This window comes from Crocodylus siamensis, chromosome 3, assembly GCF_052110815.1.
Source record: "Crocodylus siamensis isolate JL-2025a chromosome 3, ASM5211081v1, whole genome shotgun sequence".
NCBI classification, from domain to species: Eukaryota; Metazoa; Chordata; order Crocodylia; family Crocodylidae; genus Crocodylus; species Crocodylus siamensis.
The window spans coordinates 105357743-105376354 of NC_143397.1; the positions used below are offsets into that span (position 1 = coordinate 105357743).

The window sequence follows — 18612 nt, forward strand, 5'->3', positions numbered from 1 at the left end:
AGCTACACTAGTGTAGTATGGTTTTTACCGGAGAAAATACTGCCAAATCTCTTTCTACTTGACAAAATTCTTTTGAAGACTTGCTGTGCATGGCCAAAGTAGATCAACATAAAATTTGTGTGTGTGTGTGGATTAGATTCATGCATTTCAGCAAATGTATCCTTTAATAAAATGCAGGAAGCTTCAATATTGATCCACTTAGTTTTCTGCTGAAGATTACCAGAAATAAACATTACAACAATGTAATTCACCAGCAACTAATTATAGACTTTACAAAATCTTTAAGTAGAAGAACCTGAAATCCCACAACTAATACTGCAGGGCATGTGTTTTCTCCTGCCATAGAAACCTAGAGGTTACACAGCATGAGACAAGAACCTTCTCCAATTATAGATTGGATTACTAGTGAAACACTTTATATAGGTTTATGCACATGCAGTTTCTGTTGCAACTTGCTGAGGGTTTTTTAATGCATCTTTTCAGTTCAAGACACCAAAAATAAGCAACATGCTGAATAAGATTATGGGACTTTCTAGCAATGGAGAAACCAACACGTGTGAGAAATGGAAAGACTAAAGGCTACTCTATAAAAAAAAGGTGCATCTGTCATTTGTAAACGTCAGAGACCATTAATAATGAGGAATTGAAAGTCCAAATTCTGTCCTCAGTCATACCCATAACAATCTCACTTGATTCAGTGGTTTCTTTCACTAACCTTTGGCCAAACTAGGAGCAACTTCAAATTCTCCCTGAGCTGGTTTTGGAATGTTTTCTACCTGGGAACAAAAAAAAAAAGGAAAGAAAAGTGTGGGTATTTTTTTCTTGCCTTACTCTTCAGTTTTGAGAGTTTTGATTGGTCTCACCTGGTTTGCAGTCAGCCCATTACTTCTTTACTTGAAATTCCAGCCTAAGTACAACCAAATCTAAGGCTAAATTCTGACATTAGTATGTGGTTATAGATTTCAGAGTCAAATTCTGTATTTAAGTCCAATGGTCAAGTTTTCTGCATTACTTTAAAAGAAATTTGAAAATTAATAAAATTTAACAGTTGCATCCATCAGTTAAATAGCATATCAGTTGGATGATTTGATTAAATAAGTCTATATATTATCTTTGTATTTCCTCCATTAGGGTTTACTTAGTTAACTATAAGATCCCAATTAATTCAGATGAAGGACATAATGGATTAGATAGGACAAATAAAGAAAATTCTCTCACAAAGAAACAGATGTTTTACAAAACTAAGTTTTCTGGAAAAATATATGGATCAGGGATCTGTTCCATGCCATAACTAATAATAAAACCATGATCTGAACAGCGGCAATCAGATCTAAAAAAAAGTTTCTCCTATTTATCTGGACATAAATATTTTAAGGATGATCTTCTGAATGTGGAATGGCCTTCAAGCCAAATTCCACAAAATGAAGTCTTGCAAGCAAGCATTCTTTATATTGTATTTGCTGAACTTCCAATTGATCAGACTGTTATGAAAGCCAAGTATTCCAAGCTTTACAATGAGAGAGAAATGTGCATGTGTACACACACCGATACATGCACAGAACCAGATTCTGTACTGGTAAAAGTGGGGCTGCAACTCAAAAGATATCCTTAGCATTGCATCTGCTTATACCACTGTTTTCTGTTACTTTGCAGTAAGAGAATCCATTAAAAAAACCCAAAAAATTATATATAAACACATACAAACTCGCATATATAGTTATATAGTTGCAATATAAGATGCATGCATGCAAATGAGTTTTCAAGCTGTTAGCCTGCAAAGCCTTTCCTCACTAAAAAGGAAAAAAACAAGTAGACCTGCACTAGTACTGTGGGTTTTTTTATAAAAGATCATCTTCACAGAGGTAATCTTGGGAGCTGTACAAAAAATACAGAGATCTCTCTGTTCATGTGAGAAACTGAATTCACAAAAGCTGTGGTATTTTCTTCTGGAGTCCTTGGCATACAAATACAAAATTAGTATTGCAGGCAGATCCATTGGACAGCTACAATGCTACTGGACCCAACCTGTCATCCAAAACCATAATTCCTAATTATTGTTTAACAGTAGACCACCACACACTAGCAACACCACTTCCTACCACAAGGCAGTTTGGCGAAGCGAACCATGAACCGAATACATCAGTACAGTATTGATTTTGCCTGGTTACCTCCTGACTTTGGTGCCTTGTCTCCCTGGAGTTTTGCAGGAGCATTAGGTATCCCATAAATACACACCATTTTCTTTGTAATAAGGACAACAATCAAAACTATGTCATTTGGAACTCGGGTGTTATTTGGGAAGAAACCGGACCAGGAGACAGAGCTTCCCTAATAATCCACATCCAGACTAGCACAGATGTTTAGTTCCCCAGGAACAACTAGCAGTTGTGCTGCTGCTAGGTGTCCCTGGGGAATGCCCATGCTACGTGCCCTCTGGCACGCGGCAGGTTACCCTGGGTGGTATAGGGAAGACTGGGGCCAGCAACTGTGCTGGTCCCAGCAGCTTTACCTGGGGGCTGAGGAAGCTGCAACCATGGCGCTCCTGCAGCTAGGAGCCTTGCTAGTAGCTGGAGTGTGGCTCTGGCTTGATCAGGTTCCAGTTTCGGTTGGCACACACTACACCTCCATGTGCACTACCCCACTTTTTTCCCCGTGCAAGACAGTAGTGTGGGAAATGCCTGAATGTGCAGTGTGTGGCAGCACAGACAGGTCTGTGGCACCATATATCGCATGGCCATGGTTGTACGGATGTGATGATATATGGTTCCTTTCAATTAATTACTCTCTCCTCATTCATATTTTTATGATGCAAAAAGGTGTGTGTCTTGTTTCTTTTAAAAACAGCTGAAGATATCTACATTCCTGGAGGATACTTTCAGACTTCAAATGTGTAAAGTTAGGGACAGATTGCAGACAACTGCTGTCTCAGCTTAAAAGACAAACTGAGGAAGTTTATAAAAAAACTACAAAAAGTAGCATTCTGAACTTCTTTCTTTGTCTTCATTTATCAAAGTTCAGCTGCTAGGAACTAGGTGAAGATTGATGTTGGGGGTAACCAGACTACATTATAAATAAGCTTCAGACATAAAAATACAATTTTCAAATCTTCTAAAATGAGATGTTCTGGCCCCAAAAAGTTGCTCTCTCAATCATCACTTCCATATCTTCTTTAATCCCTTGATTTTTCCTTGAAGGAATGTCATGTGCAAGACTGCAATCCTAACAAAAATCAAGGCGGCTCTGAAGAGACATGAGGAAAATATCATCCTTGGCTAAACTACAGATAGAAATGTACTTTTACTTTGAGTTTAGTGTGTTCCTTAACTTTATTATCAGATGACCATGATGTGTATAAGCAGGCACTCCTCTGATGGGTTAAAGGAAAGCTCTAGCAGTTAACACTTAAATACTTCTTTGAACATATATTTCAAAAAATGTGACATTTACTAAAGAAACTTCTTAGTTTAGTTCCTTTAGGTCCACAAGCCAAGACAAGAAGGTTTACTTCCTCTGAGCAGCAGATGAAGGAAAAGAGGAAGGAGGGAAAAAAAGAGCATTGAATCTTCTTCTTGAAGAAAATTCTCTGGGGAAACAATTCTATTTGACCACATTTGAGATTCTATGAAGTATTTTTCAAGGAAGAAACTATTAGACAAAACCATCTTCCAAAAGATACATTAACCTGATACGTTTTGTCAGATGCCAAAAAGGAAGGGGCATGAGAGCACAATGACTGAACTCTAGGAAGATAAAAGATTTGTGTTAGATGATTAAGAAAAAACTGACCACCTCAGTTTTTTCCCTCACCTTGTCACAAATAAGCATCCTCTTTCAAGAAGTTGGTGCCTAGCCCCTCCCATAAAAACTCTATATCAGAGTCAAGGGCCTTGGCTTTTGCACTAGTCTCCTGAGCAAAAATTCAGGCTGAGTGTTTTTCTTTTTATACTGAAAACAATAAAATGGAGATCGCCATTACAAACCACTTTCCACCTTACAAACTTTGCTGGAATAAGCTCTTTGTGCTTACAATTAGTAGATAAAGGTGCCAGTAGATGGAGCTCAAGAACATAGTAGCATAACTCCTAGATTTTATAACCCCTTGTGAACTGCAAATTGCTTCTTCTAGGAACTTTTTGCACAACAGAACAAGATCCATGCTTAAAGAAGTCTCCACCTCACTGTGCATATCTACACATTCAATTCATTCAAAGCAATAAATGCTGGAGTTTATTAATCCTGGACACACCATTTGAATGTGCATCTGGGACTGCAGCACATTGAGCCAGGTCAGAACAGCCCCAGGTGGCAGGGGGACAGGGGCAGCCTGCCAGCCAGCCTGGGGCTGCTTTGACCCAACTTAGCATTTTACAGAGTAGCTGGCTGGGGTACACAGCTGCTCCGGGGTGGGACTAGCCAGCAGGCAGCCCCCACACTGACAAATCCTTGTGCCCCAACTAGCGTTTCCCTGTACAGTGCTGTGGAATAAAAAAAAAAAAAACTCTGCAGCAGGATAGTACTCACATTTAAAAATACTACCCTGCTGCAGAATTTACTAGTTTACTCCAGCCTAACAGCCCAGCACATTTAAATGCAAGACATTTACTGTGGAGCTAATTCTAATTAGTCTACTCCGCAGTAAATATCTCATGTAGATGTGCCCACCGAAGTATACTTCACAGTATGGCAAAATACCATTAAAAAGTTTTCTGTCTTGCCAAGAAAGTCAAAAGAGATCCAACATTAGACCTTGCAGTTTCTGGCAAACTGGATATGGCTAGCAGGACCATGGTCCCTGCAGCACTATACATTAAATTGAAAGAAGAAACAGTACTCAACAGATCTGTATGTTCATCCCCAGATACTTTCTTGCATCAAGCACAGTTCAAAATAGACATGCCCAGGCACTGTTTAAACAAGCAATCTAAACGTTTGTTCTAGTAAGCATGCACTTCTATCAGGTCTGACAGCTTAGGGTGCAATTGCCCATAAGCTGTAGGTGTGCTTCAGGAAAGACCAATTTTAGTACCCAATCAGACAGGGGAACATAAACCAAGTACAGTATGGTGGTTATATGCTTCACACTGAAAATGCGGCCACATACCTGCAGAAGCCGAGGGGTACTAGAGCAAGCTTCCCTGTTCAGCTGGAGCAGACAGCTTGAGTCAAGGCTAGCCTGCCCACCCTGCAAAGGGGCATTGCAGGGGAGTTGCAAAGTATCCTGGGATGCTGGGGTACTGTGAGGTAACTTGAATCTGGAGGTGATCTAGGACACAAGTTCACCTAAATCAGCTAAGTCTGATACTTCATCCATCCAGGTTTACCTTAAACCAGTTTCAGCACTGAATTTCTGTTGTGTTACAGATTTGAACCAGTTTCTGATCACTTATACCAGTTTGTGTGTAACTTCTGTCCCTAGCTCAGGAATTCTATTAATTAGCAAACATGTAAAATGCTTGACTGTTTTACTAGCCCACAGTTTTAACCTTATCAGCTCAGTTCACAGTACCTAATATGGCCATAAAACAGGGGAGTAGAGGGTCCCCAAAATCACAGTTGTAGAAATGAGGCTGGTACCAAAAAGGAAAGCTCTGAATCAGACCTGCTGCTTAAATCCCTCAAAGAGTAAATACAGGCTGCATCTACATGAGATGCTGACTGCGTAGAGCTTGTTACTACTGCACAGTAGTGTTGCATGGCAGGAAGCATGACGCAATGCTACTGCGCAGTAGTAAAATGAGTTACCACACAGTCAGCATCACCTAAAAGCCATTCGGTGACACTACTGCACAGTCAGTGTCTCATGTAGACATGGCCACAGCATAATAAAGAGATATACTTCTTGGAAACTAAAGACAGAGATAAAGACACTCTGTTCTAATGTCTTCAACAGCTGTCTGGAACATGCCCATCCTTAACAATGCAAGCAGAAACATTCACCAACCTAGCTAAGAGTTTAAAGCAGTGATTCTCAACCAAGGTGCCACAGCACCGTGGGGTGCCCCAAGATCCTTTCAGAGGTGTGGCAGGGTACTGTGCAACTTTAGTACTGTTAGGTGTGCAAGCATGACATACAAGATACATCAAGGATTTGAAGTGGAAATTCATAGTGTTAAAAGTATTCTGGTCTGTTGTAGTCTTTTTGTGTTCTTTGCAGCAAAAGAATTGTTCTACTTTTTTTGACTACAGAAAAGTAAAAACTAAGAACTGGAATGTTCTAAGAGGTGGTCTAAAGCAAAGTGTAGCTCTTTCCAGTTAATTATACGGCAGCAGTCATAGCATAAGATTCCTGCCAAAATTTCTAAATTACTACCAGGGGTGACTTCTAACAAATGCCATGCAGTGTCCAGTTGGGTGATAGTTCTAGGCTCCCAACTAAATGGAATTCAAAGCATGGTCAGAAACCCAGAGTACACAAATGGGTGTCCATTCAAGACTGAACTCCACTGATGGCTTTCTTCAGTAGCACAAACTTTTAACACAAGGCCTTTGGAAAAGGAGTGATTTGTCTTATTCTGCTCAACGCTCTAAGTACTTGCAAATGTTTTCCATCTTAGTAGTTGACCATGCAAAAAAGGTATATAATGGAAATGAAAATGGGTGGTTTTTAGCCTGGCTTTAACCCTGTAACTGTCCAAGTTGCTTTATGCCCAGAGACAAACTGATGAAAGCCACAAGCATTGCCAGCCATCAGCCTTTTTCTGAAGTACTGCTTAGAGCTAGCAAAGATATAGCTTTAAAGGCCTGTTATACTCTTTGCAACTTAACTCATGTCATAAGTTTCGCTCAAAGCAGGGGTGTCAAACTCAAACCAGGCCAGATCTGGATCACAGGAGCTCCTCCCAGGCCAGATCCACAGGACCATCAGCAATTGCAGTGATCCACGCTCAGGAAGCAGTGCAGGGCTTCATTTTGGGCAGCATGGGGCTAGGAATCTTCCACCACTGGCCACTTCTATCAGGGTCCAGGGGCCCCAAATTCTATGGATAATGAATAGGGGCTAGATCATTCTTGTCTGATTCAATGCTCTCCCTCTAAAGCATCCAGCTCTTGCCACTGTCAGGATACTGGGCTAGATTGGTCTGACCCAGTATGGCACAACTTCTTATGTTCTAGTAATTACAGTGGCTAAAGTTTCCTTTAGTAACAGAAAGTCCCTAAAGAAATCTATGAACATTGTCTTAGGCTTTGAGTTCACTGGCAGAAGCAGAGATGTCTCCATTATTCAGTCCATTTTAGGAAGTGTGTCCCTCACTTTGGGAGCCACTTTTGATTTTCCTACTACTTAAATGCAATGTTTTACTTTCTCAGTTGTTTAAACTCCCTTTCTACAGCCTACGTTCCTTGGGCACACAGTAACAGCCATCTGATTTCCTCAGTTAAATTCAGACATGCAGCTAACCAGCTTATAATGCAACACTGAACACAAGATATTATTTGAGTTACTGGCAAAACCCCAGCACGGATTTCTGCCTAGGTACTGCCTTAGGCAGTGAACACCTGCATTCTTGTGCACTTTAAGATGTGTAACAATTGACAAACTGCCATTGGCCCTAATCTGGGACCAGTGCTTCTTACAACAGCCTTTGCTCCCCCAAGCACAACTGGATTTGCAGCTAGCAAGGGACATGAACAGTAACAGAAAGGGTTTCTATAAGTATGTTAGCAACAAGAGGAAGATCAGGGAGAGTATGAATAGGGGAGGCACCTAGTGACAGATGATGTGGAAAAGGCTGAAGTACTCAGTGTCTTTTTCATCTCAATCTTCACAGACAAGGTCAGTTCCCAGACTACTGCACCTGGCAGCAGTTTGGGAAGAAGGTGAGCAGCCAACAGTAGCTAAAGAACAGGTAAGGGACTATTTATAAAAGCTGGACATGTATAGGCCCATGGGGCTGACCGCAATGCACCTGAGGGAGCTGGCAGATGTGATTGAAGAGCCACTGGCCATTATCTTTGAAAACTCATGGCGACTGGGAGAGGTCCTGGATGACTGGAAAAGGGCAAAAATGTGCCCATCTTTAAGAAAGAGAAGGAGGAGGATCTGGGGAACTACAGACCAGTCAACCTCACCTCAGTCCCTGGAAAAATCATGGAGCAGGTCCTGAAGGAATCCATTTCTAAGCACATGGAGGAAAATAAGGCGATTAGGAACAGTCAGCATGGATTTACTAAGGGCAAGTTGTGCCGGACCAACCTGAATGCTTTTTATGATGAGATAACTGGCTCTGATGATGTGAGGAGAACAGTAGACATGATATACCTTGGCTTCAGCAAGGCTTTTGATACAGTCTCCCACAACACTCTTGCAAGCAAGCTAAAGAAGTATGGGTTGGATGAAGAGACTGTAAGGTGGATAGAAAACTGGCTGGATCATCAGACTCAAAGGGTAGTAATCAATGGTGCAATGTCTAGCTGGGCTGCTTTTGTTCAATATCCTCATCAACAATCTGGAAGGTGGAATGGAGTGCACCCTCAAGTTTGCAGATAACACCAAGCTGGGGGGAGTAGTAGATATGCTGGAGGGTAGGGCTGGGATTCAGAGAGACCTCAACAAATTGGAAGATTGGACCAAAAGAAATCTCATGAGGTTCAATTAGGACAAGTACAAGGTCCTGCACTTTGGACAGAACAATCCCATGCACTGGTACAGGCTGAGGCCAAACTGGCTAAGCAGCAGCTCTGCAGAAAAGGAGCTGGGGGTTACAGTAGACGATAAGATGAATATGAGCCAACAGTGTGCCCTTGTTGCCAAGACGGCTAATGGCATACTGATCTGCATTAGTAGGAATGTTACCAGCATATTGAGGGAAGTTATTATTCCCCTCCATTCAGCACCAGTGAGACCACATCTGGAGTACTGTGTCCTGTTTTGGGCCCCCACTACAGAAGGGATGTAGACAAATGGAGTGTGTCCAGCGCTGGGCAACAGAAATGGTGAGGGGGGCTAAGGCACATGAACTATGAGGAGAGGCTGAGGGAACTGGGCTTATTTAGTCTGGAGAAGAGAAGACTGAGTGGGGATTTAATAGCAGTCTTCAACAACCTGAAAGATGGTTCCAAAGAGGATGGAGCTGGACTGTTCTCAGTGGTGGAAGATGGCAGAACAAGGAGCAATGGTGTCAAGTTCCAGCAAGGAAAGTTTAGGCTAGATAGTTAGTTATTCCATATTTCTCACTAGGATAGTAGTAAAACACTGGAACAAGTTACTCAGAGAGGCTATGGAATCTCCATCCTTGGAGGTTTTTTAAGACCTTGGCTGGGATGATCTAGTTGAGGATGGTCCTGCTTTGAGCAGAAAGCTGGACTAAATTACCTCCTGAGGTCCCTTCCAGCCATAATTTTCTATGATTTTAAGACCATTTCATTGCACCTAGCTACCAAATCTGTTCTTTTGTTTGTAAGGGATTACAATCTGTTGTCAAGTCTCACTATTGACTCTACCAAACAGCAACACGATAGACTAGACTGGAACAGCTGAAAAAGTAACCACTGTAATCCTAAAGAAAAAGAAAGAAAAAAAATCTGCCTCTAGAGGAAAGAGCTCTCTCATGACTTAAATGCCATATGTGTTTGTCATTGGGAAATCTGAAACTATGCCTTTAGAGCAGAACACTTCAACTCTACAGAAAACATCTCGAGAGGCTCTTCATGGCTCTTTGCTTGTTTCCTGCTGAAGGCTTCACTTAGGAGTCTAGACTAGAAATGCAAATGGTTGCCTTCACCTTGTGAGGATGGAAAAAAATTCAGTTTTGATGACATCAGACTCTTATGTTGCATGAGAATCTTGCTGGGTTATCTGGGTTGCATCTCTGCTCCATCTCCTTTCAGTGAACAGCACGTTCTGCAGGCTGTAGAAGATTGCACATAAAGCATTTGAAACAAAATAAGTTTGTTGGCTCAGCCTTCTTAATTGGCTCAGCCTTCCAAAACATACTTAAAAAGAAATAAAGATAGAAAAGCTGGTGTTACAGGGCTCCTGCCCCATTACTAAGAAGGGAGGGAGCCAGGACCTACTGACCAGCCCAGCCCCTTTGTACAGAATGGTGAAAGGGATCTAATAAAGATGGCTATCTGCCACAGGTGTAGGCAGCAATTGGCAGACCTGGGGTGGAAGTTGAGTGTCAGATGACCCAGGAAGAGGCTCAAGGTTTAGCCTTTAAGAGGCAATCTAGCTGTAGGAGCTGATGGAGGCAAAGCTTCAAGGGACAGCCAGTCTGGACAGCCTGGAGGTAAGGCAAGGACTGTGTACCATAGACGGGTGGAAAAGACATTACATAGCAAGCAACATGGTGAGAGTTAACCCTGATAGGGGAGTTTGCACATGGCAAGCTTGGTTTTTGAGAGCAGAAGCTCATACTTTGTTTGCACCAGAGGATTGGGGTAGGTAAAATGAGCAGATTGAAGGCCACTGGGATGCAGCAGAGGCACTCAGTTTACATGCTCCTAAGGGAGCAAAGCTCTGGGGTGCTGTGTGAGGGCAACAGTCCAAATAAAAGTTACAACAGGGAGGATTGTGGCATGTCAAGGAGTGGGTTTCTGGCCACAAGACCGGGTGGGAGTGTAAACCCTGTGTCCGCAAAAGGAGCCATATCTAGGGGCTGAGCTGCCTAGAGCTCACAGAGGGCTGAGTTGGAGCTGGGGCCCAAGACCCTACTGTTCTGGTGCCACAAGACCCAGCCAGAGTAAAAGTGAGCCAAGGCCTAAAAGGGCCTGAGTTCAGACAGGGAACCATGCCAAACCTTGCATCTACCTCCTGGGCCAGCTCCCCTATGAATTTATAACATCAAGTGGTGGGAAAGATAACCTTGAGGGGGCAGGGCCCAGAGAGCCCAGAAGCGAGGGTGAGGAGGCTGGAGCCAGGCAGCAAGCTAGGCCAGGAACCTTAGTATCATCAGTTTGGAACTACCAACGTTACAAGTGCAAAATACTAGCTAGCCAATTAGCAAGGTTCATGGATACTTTCTAGCCAGCAAGTCTTTGAACCAAAGCATCACTGGATAAGGTTAAAGTAGGCAAAAGCAGCTATGCCATATCATCAGTGCATACCACCAGATAATGTCTACTCCCTACCCACTCCAATTATGTTCAAGTTAAGTGAGAAATTTTTTTTGAAGCTGAATTGTATCAAAAATGGCAAGTAGGTGAAATTCTAGTGTTCTTCCTGAAATAATCTCTTTGAGGGTCAGCCACAGAGATCCAATTTCTTATTCTTCCTGTTAAGACATATCCAAACAGGAAATGGACCAAAGAAAGAAAGAAAAATAACCAAGGCCTTGTTTGAAAATGCATCCCATAACTAAGGTTATGATATGGATTGCACTCTTGAAAAGCCATGAACCCTACAAGTCTGTAGACAATATAGTAGTATAGGAGAGAAAAAAGCATAAGCCTTTCAGATGATGTTTCCTTGTTTTTTCTTGTATTTGTAGAGGAATTCAAATTTTTCAACTTTGAACCTAAAAAAGTAAAAACATTTTTAGCTAACGGTTGTTTTTATTGTCTTTAGCTTTCCCTCACTTTTAAAATACAGCAGATCATTATTTTTTCTTTTATTATCCAGATGCAAAAATAGAATTTGGGGTAATACTGTGAAGCTTGTGGTCATTTAACAAAACCATAGCCTGCTATTAAATATGGAAATAAGACCACGTGTGAATATTTTATTTACTTAATTTGCCTTCTTTGCACTGAACCCCCTTGAAGACAACTGGACAAAGACATAAAATGTGCTTAAAGAGAGAGAGAGAGAGCAAAAGAGTTATCTTGGATACCATGTTCTGATATTTTCCATGCAGAGTTCTTTCTGCATTACTAGGGAATTAAAGTAACAACTTCTAATAATTAATGGTTCATTAATTAGACTAGTCACCTTGGGTCATCACCAGTTTCAAAACAGGTCCTTGTATGCTATTCAAAGAGTATACTGCTAGGAGAAAGCCTTATAGAAAATTTTAATTACATGACTGTCCACCTTAGAAAAAGGCTGGTTAATTAACAAGTTATATCAGAACCGAATGCCAATTTCTAAATAATACTATTTTGTATGTAATGATCATTTACTGGATCACATCACTTCTCAACATAGTGTCACTATCAATGTTCCCCACTGTGGTACAGTTTCCCATGTTGTGACAAACATACAGAGTGGGCAGCCATTTTGCTGTTAGTTTCTAAATCACCCTCGCAGTTATCTTAACCACAGGAAACTAGAATGATCTAGAAATAAACCTATATTTTCTTTTCTACAGGAGGCAAAAAGCCATGACTCCCAACAAAGTACGCTCTCTAAAACAAGGAGAATGTAGAGATTTTCACTTTTCCTCCCCTAACAATAGAGACTACATGGATGGCTCTCGGAGGATTCTTTGGAAAGCGCTCACAAATGTACTTAATCAACACTGGGAATTTATCCAAAAGAAAAAAAAATCCCAAGAAAAAAAATCCCAAGATATCCAGATAAATCCAATGCCATAGGGAGGAAAACCCTAGATTTACACCTGGATTTTGTTTTCAAAGGTAATTATTGAAAAGCAATTAAGAGAAATTTGAGGAAAAGAACTATGCAAAGTGCCCAGAATAGGCAAAACTGGTCATGTCCAGAAGTAGTCTTGCTCTCTTTAACATCAATCCAAAAGTGCAAATAACAATAAATATATTGGGGCAGCATAGAACAGACATTTGTACCGTGACCCAATAGACCAGCAGCAGTTTGTGAATGTTTGTTTCCAGTGCACATAAGCCGGGGCAGCCAGAGGGGCGGGGGGTGGCACAGGGTGCTGGTTCTCCTCATTTTCAGCTGCTATATTACTATTTTTCTGTGTAAAATAATGCCTGGGGTGGTCACTGGTATATTATTTCCTGGGGATGTTGTAGCATTCCTTAGGGAATGAAGAAAACAAGATGTTGGCTGCCAAAAGCATTATCCAGGTTCTTCATACAAGCACAGCAATATGAGGGTGTTTCTGCATGATGTGGTTGTGCAACACCCAGCTGGCATTAACATGGTAGACACTCCATCTCTTTCACACTCTGTTCATTCAGCTCCCTCCTCCCCACCTCAGTGTGGTCTCATACATCCTACAACCCCTGCATCAGTCTTAAGTAGGTCTCCTTAGCATGTTCTTCTATGCCATTCTTCAGTCTGCTGAGTACACCAAATTAAGTTTACCAGAACCACTATTTGTAAGGGCTTGCCTACATTTGAATATGAATTTGGATTAAGTTTGACTGGGAATTTAAAGTGCCCAATCCTAAATAACCATGCATAGGAAAACTTAAAGCTTTCTTTGCAGACAGAAAAGGTAGGGACAGAAATACAAACAAACAAACAAACAAACAGGTAAAGGCAATATCAAAGCATCTGCATAGCAAAGATGGCAATTTAAATTATTAAAAAACAAAACAAAAAGCAAAGTGCATAATATTTTAGACATGCCCAGCAAAAAAACCTCAAAAGACTTTCTAAAGCAAATAAAGAGGATTAAACAAGACACAACCTTCAGCTTTGGTAGCGATGCAGAAATTGTACAAGCAGGATTCCAAGATAATAGTTTTACCGGTGATTATAGGGATCCTAGTTTTCCATGACAAAAAACCCCAAAATTCTCCAACCCCCCTCTCCTCCCCCCTTAAAAATTAATGGGTTTTTGCAGTGATCTCCCCCTCCCCCCCAACCTTACCCACAATGCTGATTGACTGAGGGGCCCTGTGGAAGCCCACCCCTTGCTGCTGATTGGCCAATAAGACTGCCATTCATGCGGCCTCATGACTGACAGGTAGGGGTCATACGACAGGCAGCCCTTTTAGCCAATCAGCAGCAGAGGGAGGCAGCGGTGGCTGCCATCTTGATTGCTTCTCTGCGTACTGGCAGTTTCTCTCCCCCCGGGCAAGCTGCCACAGCAGCCATGAGAACTACTGCCTCCCGCTGGGGAACGAGCATTTTATTGTCAGTAAGATTTTTTTTTCCCCAGCGATCCTACAGATCCTCTTTAAAAACATGAATTCTGTGTTTTTCTGCACTTTTCCATGGAAAATGTATTTCTAGAATCCCTAGTGATTAAACAACTGGTTGGAAAATGAAGGATTCCACCAAAGGAAAATAAACCCCCAAACTTCCCATCAAACTGTTTTCCCGAGAGCTGCACCATATATCCCCTTTGGCAGACTAAGATTTCAAAGCACTGGTACCTTCCACATCGACAGGCTCCAGGATGAGGCAGTAATAGTTTGTAATACATACTGCACCACCATGCAGTAAAACATACATCATGCATAGGCTCTCCTAGGATTTACTTGAGGTATGTTTGCATTTTTTAAACCATTTTTCTCAATAAAAAAAGTGAAGAATACAGTTTGGAAGGGGGAGCTATGAAAGAGAGGCACAATCTCAAATGATGTAAACTGAAGCAATTCAGGCTGAGGCTCTGGCTGCATGCTTCCAAGTACAAGTGAAAAGGAGCAGCGGATGATCCCATATAGGAAATGACGATAGGTCTCCGAGTTATCATCAAGGGCATCCATTTCAAATAGCATCTTAAGTGATTGCACTGCCAGTCAGACACGATTTCCAATATCACTGTTTTCTATTCAGGCTAGCCTCTTCACTGTTCTTTCATTGCAAAGTTACTGTGTGAATTGTATGAAACCTAAAAGGCAAGACAGCAGTCAGTATTTTGGAGTCTACTTCATTCCTTAACTCTATACCAAAAGGAATTTCAGGAAGGAGAAAGCATAATCAAAATTAAGATGTCTATTCTAGAGGTACACAAACATTCCAAGAATGTGTGGTGAACATGTTTGTGAATAAAAACAGGGATAGCACAGCCCCTTGTGCAATCTCTTCCAGTCGTTTCCTGAAAGTGTGCATTGAAATGTAGGTACATGTAAAGTAAAAACTTTCATATCCATGCGACTCCACTGGCTTAAAAGGTTCATGTCAAAACTGTTTACGGGGATGTGCTGAAATTTCATTTTCATCCTCCTACTTATGCAGACTTTAGCAAGGAAGAAGAAACAACACCATGCTGCTGAGACAACTAGCCACATTTCAGGCACATCTCACTGAAGACAGCCATGCAGTAGAAGTGACTAATTCACAACTAGCCTGTAGACTGAAATATTTGCCTATGTTTTTCAAACAAATTTGGAATAGTGAACATAATCAGAAAGCTCCTACCCTGATTATGGTATATCAGAGATAGAAACAGGGTTAGAATGATCAACTGTTGTACCCAGATCTCCAGCTTTTCTCTGTGCAATTGCCAATTATTTGTATTACAGAGATTGAAGGCAAACTGGGAGAGGCCTGTACAAACTGCAGGGACAGTTCATGCCATGAACAGCTTTTGTTCCAAAGACATGAGACAGAGACACCCAGAAGCGGAGACATGACTTGCCCAAAGCTGCAAAGCAGCACAGTGGCAGAGCCAGAGATGGAGTACAGGAGTCCAGACTCCCACTCCAGTGCTCTGTCCGTCAGACTATGCTGCCAGTAGTTTCAGTTCCCTGCTCCCATCTTCCACAACAGTTTTAATACAAAATCATGTCGTCCACTGAAAAATAAAAGTTTAGAAACAGGTCAATCAAAAAAAAAGGAAAAGAAAAGTTAACATATCACTATCTAAAACATAAAAAGGGTATTCAGTTCAAATACAGGATTCCTTCTGTTTTTGAAGGGGTTGTCATTGAACTTCTAGTATGCTTCTCTGGCATGATACAGAATCCAGGCCTCTTCCCGCAGAATTTTGGCCATGTTTATAAGAGGCCCCACAGCCTAGTCTAACAACAACGCTGAGAGACACTGGAACTAACCTCTGGGGAATGGTATGAAGAGATGTTGGGGAGAAGCCTGTAGGTATTACAGTAGGGCAATGCTACAAGGAGGGCAAGTTGGTAAAAGGAATGGGAAATGGGAGGAAAAAGAAAAGGAGAGAGAGAAGGGAAGTGAGAGGAACTGAGGAGTTATAGGTGAGCACCTTCTGTCCAAGAGTTGGAACATACAGTTTCAGGAACAGAACACAAGAGAACAGAAAACCTGTTCAGTTCTCCCTCTGAAGCCTCCCTGCTGGGGACAGGATACTGCTTGCCACTGTCAGAGACAGGACAGTGAGGTAAGGAGGATGATTGGGCTGAGCCAGTGTGGCATTTCTTACGTTCTTATTTTAACACTGGAGTTACTGAGCAGTAGTGTTGCTGAATAGCTTTTTTGTGATGCTATGCGGTAGGCTCAAGACTAGTGTTGCATCCTGGTTTCTGCCATGCAACCCTACTGTGCAGTAGTCTTTGGCTACTGCGCAGTCAGTGTCTCGTTTAGATGTGGCCACAGAGAGAGACTGCTTCTTCATAATCTATGCAGTTAAGGGGACAATCAAGAAAAGAGAGTTGCATCTGATTCATTAACCCTCCTCCTCAAGAGATGCCGCTCAAGAAGGCATCTCCATGCTCGAGCATCTTGCTGCTGTTTCACTGAGCCAAGTCAGTTAAGTCAACTGACTAACTTAAACTGCTGATGCTCAAGTGGGAAAACATCTGATTCCTTCTGGAAAGTTATTATAAAAGCATAAAGCCCCTCCTTGTCAGCCCCCTTCACAATGACCACCAGACAAGGCCTAGCAGCAGAAGACTGGAAGCAACTTTGTGGGGCAAAGCAGGCATGAAGGAGAGAGGCTACCACCTACACAGTAACTCCAAAGACCCATAAATGTTAGGCTACAGGACCTACCATCTTTTTTCATCTCAATCCACCCCAAACAATGGTAAATTGCGCCTTGGCATTCTTTTAAACTTTGTCCAGTCCTGTTTTTCAAGCATCTTCATTGCCTTTTAAAAGAGCATTTTAAAATCTGAAGACAGCCCATCCCTCTGAGCATTTAGCCTATGTTTTCTCTTTCTTTAGTTAGGAGTTCCCTCAGAGAGTGCCTTCCTTCTTCTCTGTATAGTTTTCCTTCTCCTGGATGTGTGAGGAGGGTGCAAGTCAGTCATCTGTTACCTCTCCAGCCTAAGGAGGCAACCCTTAACCCCATGTATTCTTAAGGTAATGAGACAGCTCCTTGATTTCTTCTTCTGCATATGCTTAGTCTGATAGCCCTACAATAGTCAGGGCTAAGCCAAATCCACTCAGGATCCTCTTCTGCCTTTTTTTTTTTTTACTTGATTACTCAAGTTAAACAAAGGAACAAGTTTTTGAGGGAGTTGGTCAACTCAGACGAATCACCCAGTTAGAAAAAGGGAACTGGAGAAAAATGGGGAGGTCAGGGTGAAGGGAAAGAAAGTCAAACAAATACCATCAAGAGAAGCTAGCAATCATTTGGCTCTGCAATCTTTCAGCTAGTTGATGAGGAGGGACATCCCATGTATCAAACTGGTATCTGAGGGTGCAGAAGTGCTAAATTATACCCCCCCGCCACACTCTTTTTTTAAGAGAAAAGATTCCCTTTTGCTTCCCATTGTAGTTTGCTTTGTACTTATAACTGACAGTGCTGTGATCTATCAAGAGTGTGTGTGTGGATGTGCACGCAATGTCTGGATCCTCAGGAAGGCAGCTTAGGATTTTATTTTTAAACCCTGGATCCTGTCACATGGGCCACATGTAAAGGCTTTCCTCCTGAAGGCTGGATATTCTTCTGCTATCATTTTTCAAAAAGCCATACACAGCCACAAAGCAGAACAGGAGGAGAGTCCTCTCCTAAAGATCCTCCTATTAAAACATGAAAACACAAGACAAAGCTGCCATATTTCTGTCTTACTAGCTGCATAATTTTGTGCAAGTCCTGATACTTTTAATACCTCCATAAATTCCTCCAGTTTGTAATCAAGAAACTTTAATGGACTTCTGATTTCCACTAGCTGAGGATCATACCTTAAGCAGCACTGCTACTGACCACATCCCCTAAAGTAAGAGTTAAAATCTGGTGTGAGGAGACCTGGGGGGCAAAGGGAAGGGAGAGCTGTTACTTACCTGAAAGCACAACTTGTAATACATTATCAAGGTCTCTGTAGCTGAAGGAGGCAGAACCAAGCCAGCTAATCACAGTATTGGTGCTAAACTTCACCCCTGCTGAAAAGCCTGCCCTTGAAAGGCACGTTCCAAAGCTAACAAACTAACTCTAACTGGTATCTTGTATGTCTGGTCATCTGCAACATCATTTTAGCAGTGAAGCTTTACTGCCAAATTAAAGAAAAAAACAAAAACAAGTTTGCCAAATACAGAAGGATTCTGAATCTGTACAGTAAAAGAAACGAAACATTTCAGTGAATGGCCAAAAACAAACAAGTATACACCTTTCTTATTCCCTAATTCTAAATTTTGTTGTGAAGGAATTTCAAAGCACCAAAAACACAGGGGAAGAGAAAGTTAAAATTTGTCTTGATTTTTAATTTTTCATAATGGAAGATGTCCACCAGTTTGGGCATTAACTGTGGACTAGATTTGCTTATTACAAAATCCAAAACACACCTAACTCACAAGAGAAAGGAAACAGTTCAAACCCACTTCCTCCCCTTCCTATACCCACTGGCCACATCTACACAAGATGCTGACTGCAGAGTCATTCAGTACTTTTTTTATACACAAGTACTAAATGACTGTACAGTAACTGGAGTTACTGCGCAGTA

The 18612-nt window shown here is 41.7% G+C and overlaps 1 protein-coding gene across 10 annotated transcripts in view; it reads right to left on the reverse strand.

The window, feature by feature from the left end:
• The window catches only part of ZNF462 (zinc finger protein 462), a 126239-nt gene that overhangs the window by 79172 nt on the left and 28455 nt on the right, over nt 1–18612 (reverse strand). The window contains exon 2 of one of the 10 annotated variants that reach the window (XM_090038907.1): nt 716–776. The exons of the other annotated variants lie outside the window; for them this stretch is intronic. The gene's annotated coding sequence lies outside the window, so the exon portion shown is untranslated. The remainder of the gene's footprint in view (nt 1–715; nt 777–18612) is intronic. 10 annotated transcript variants of the gene reach the window in all.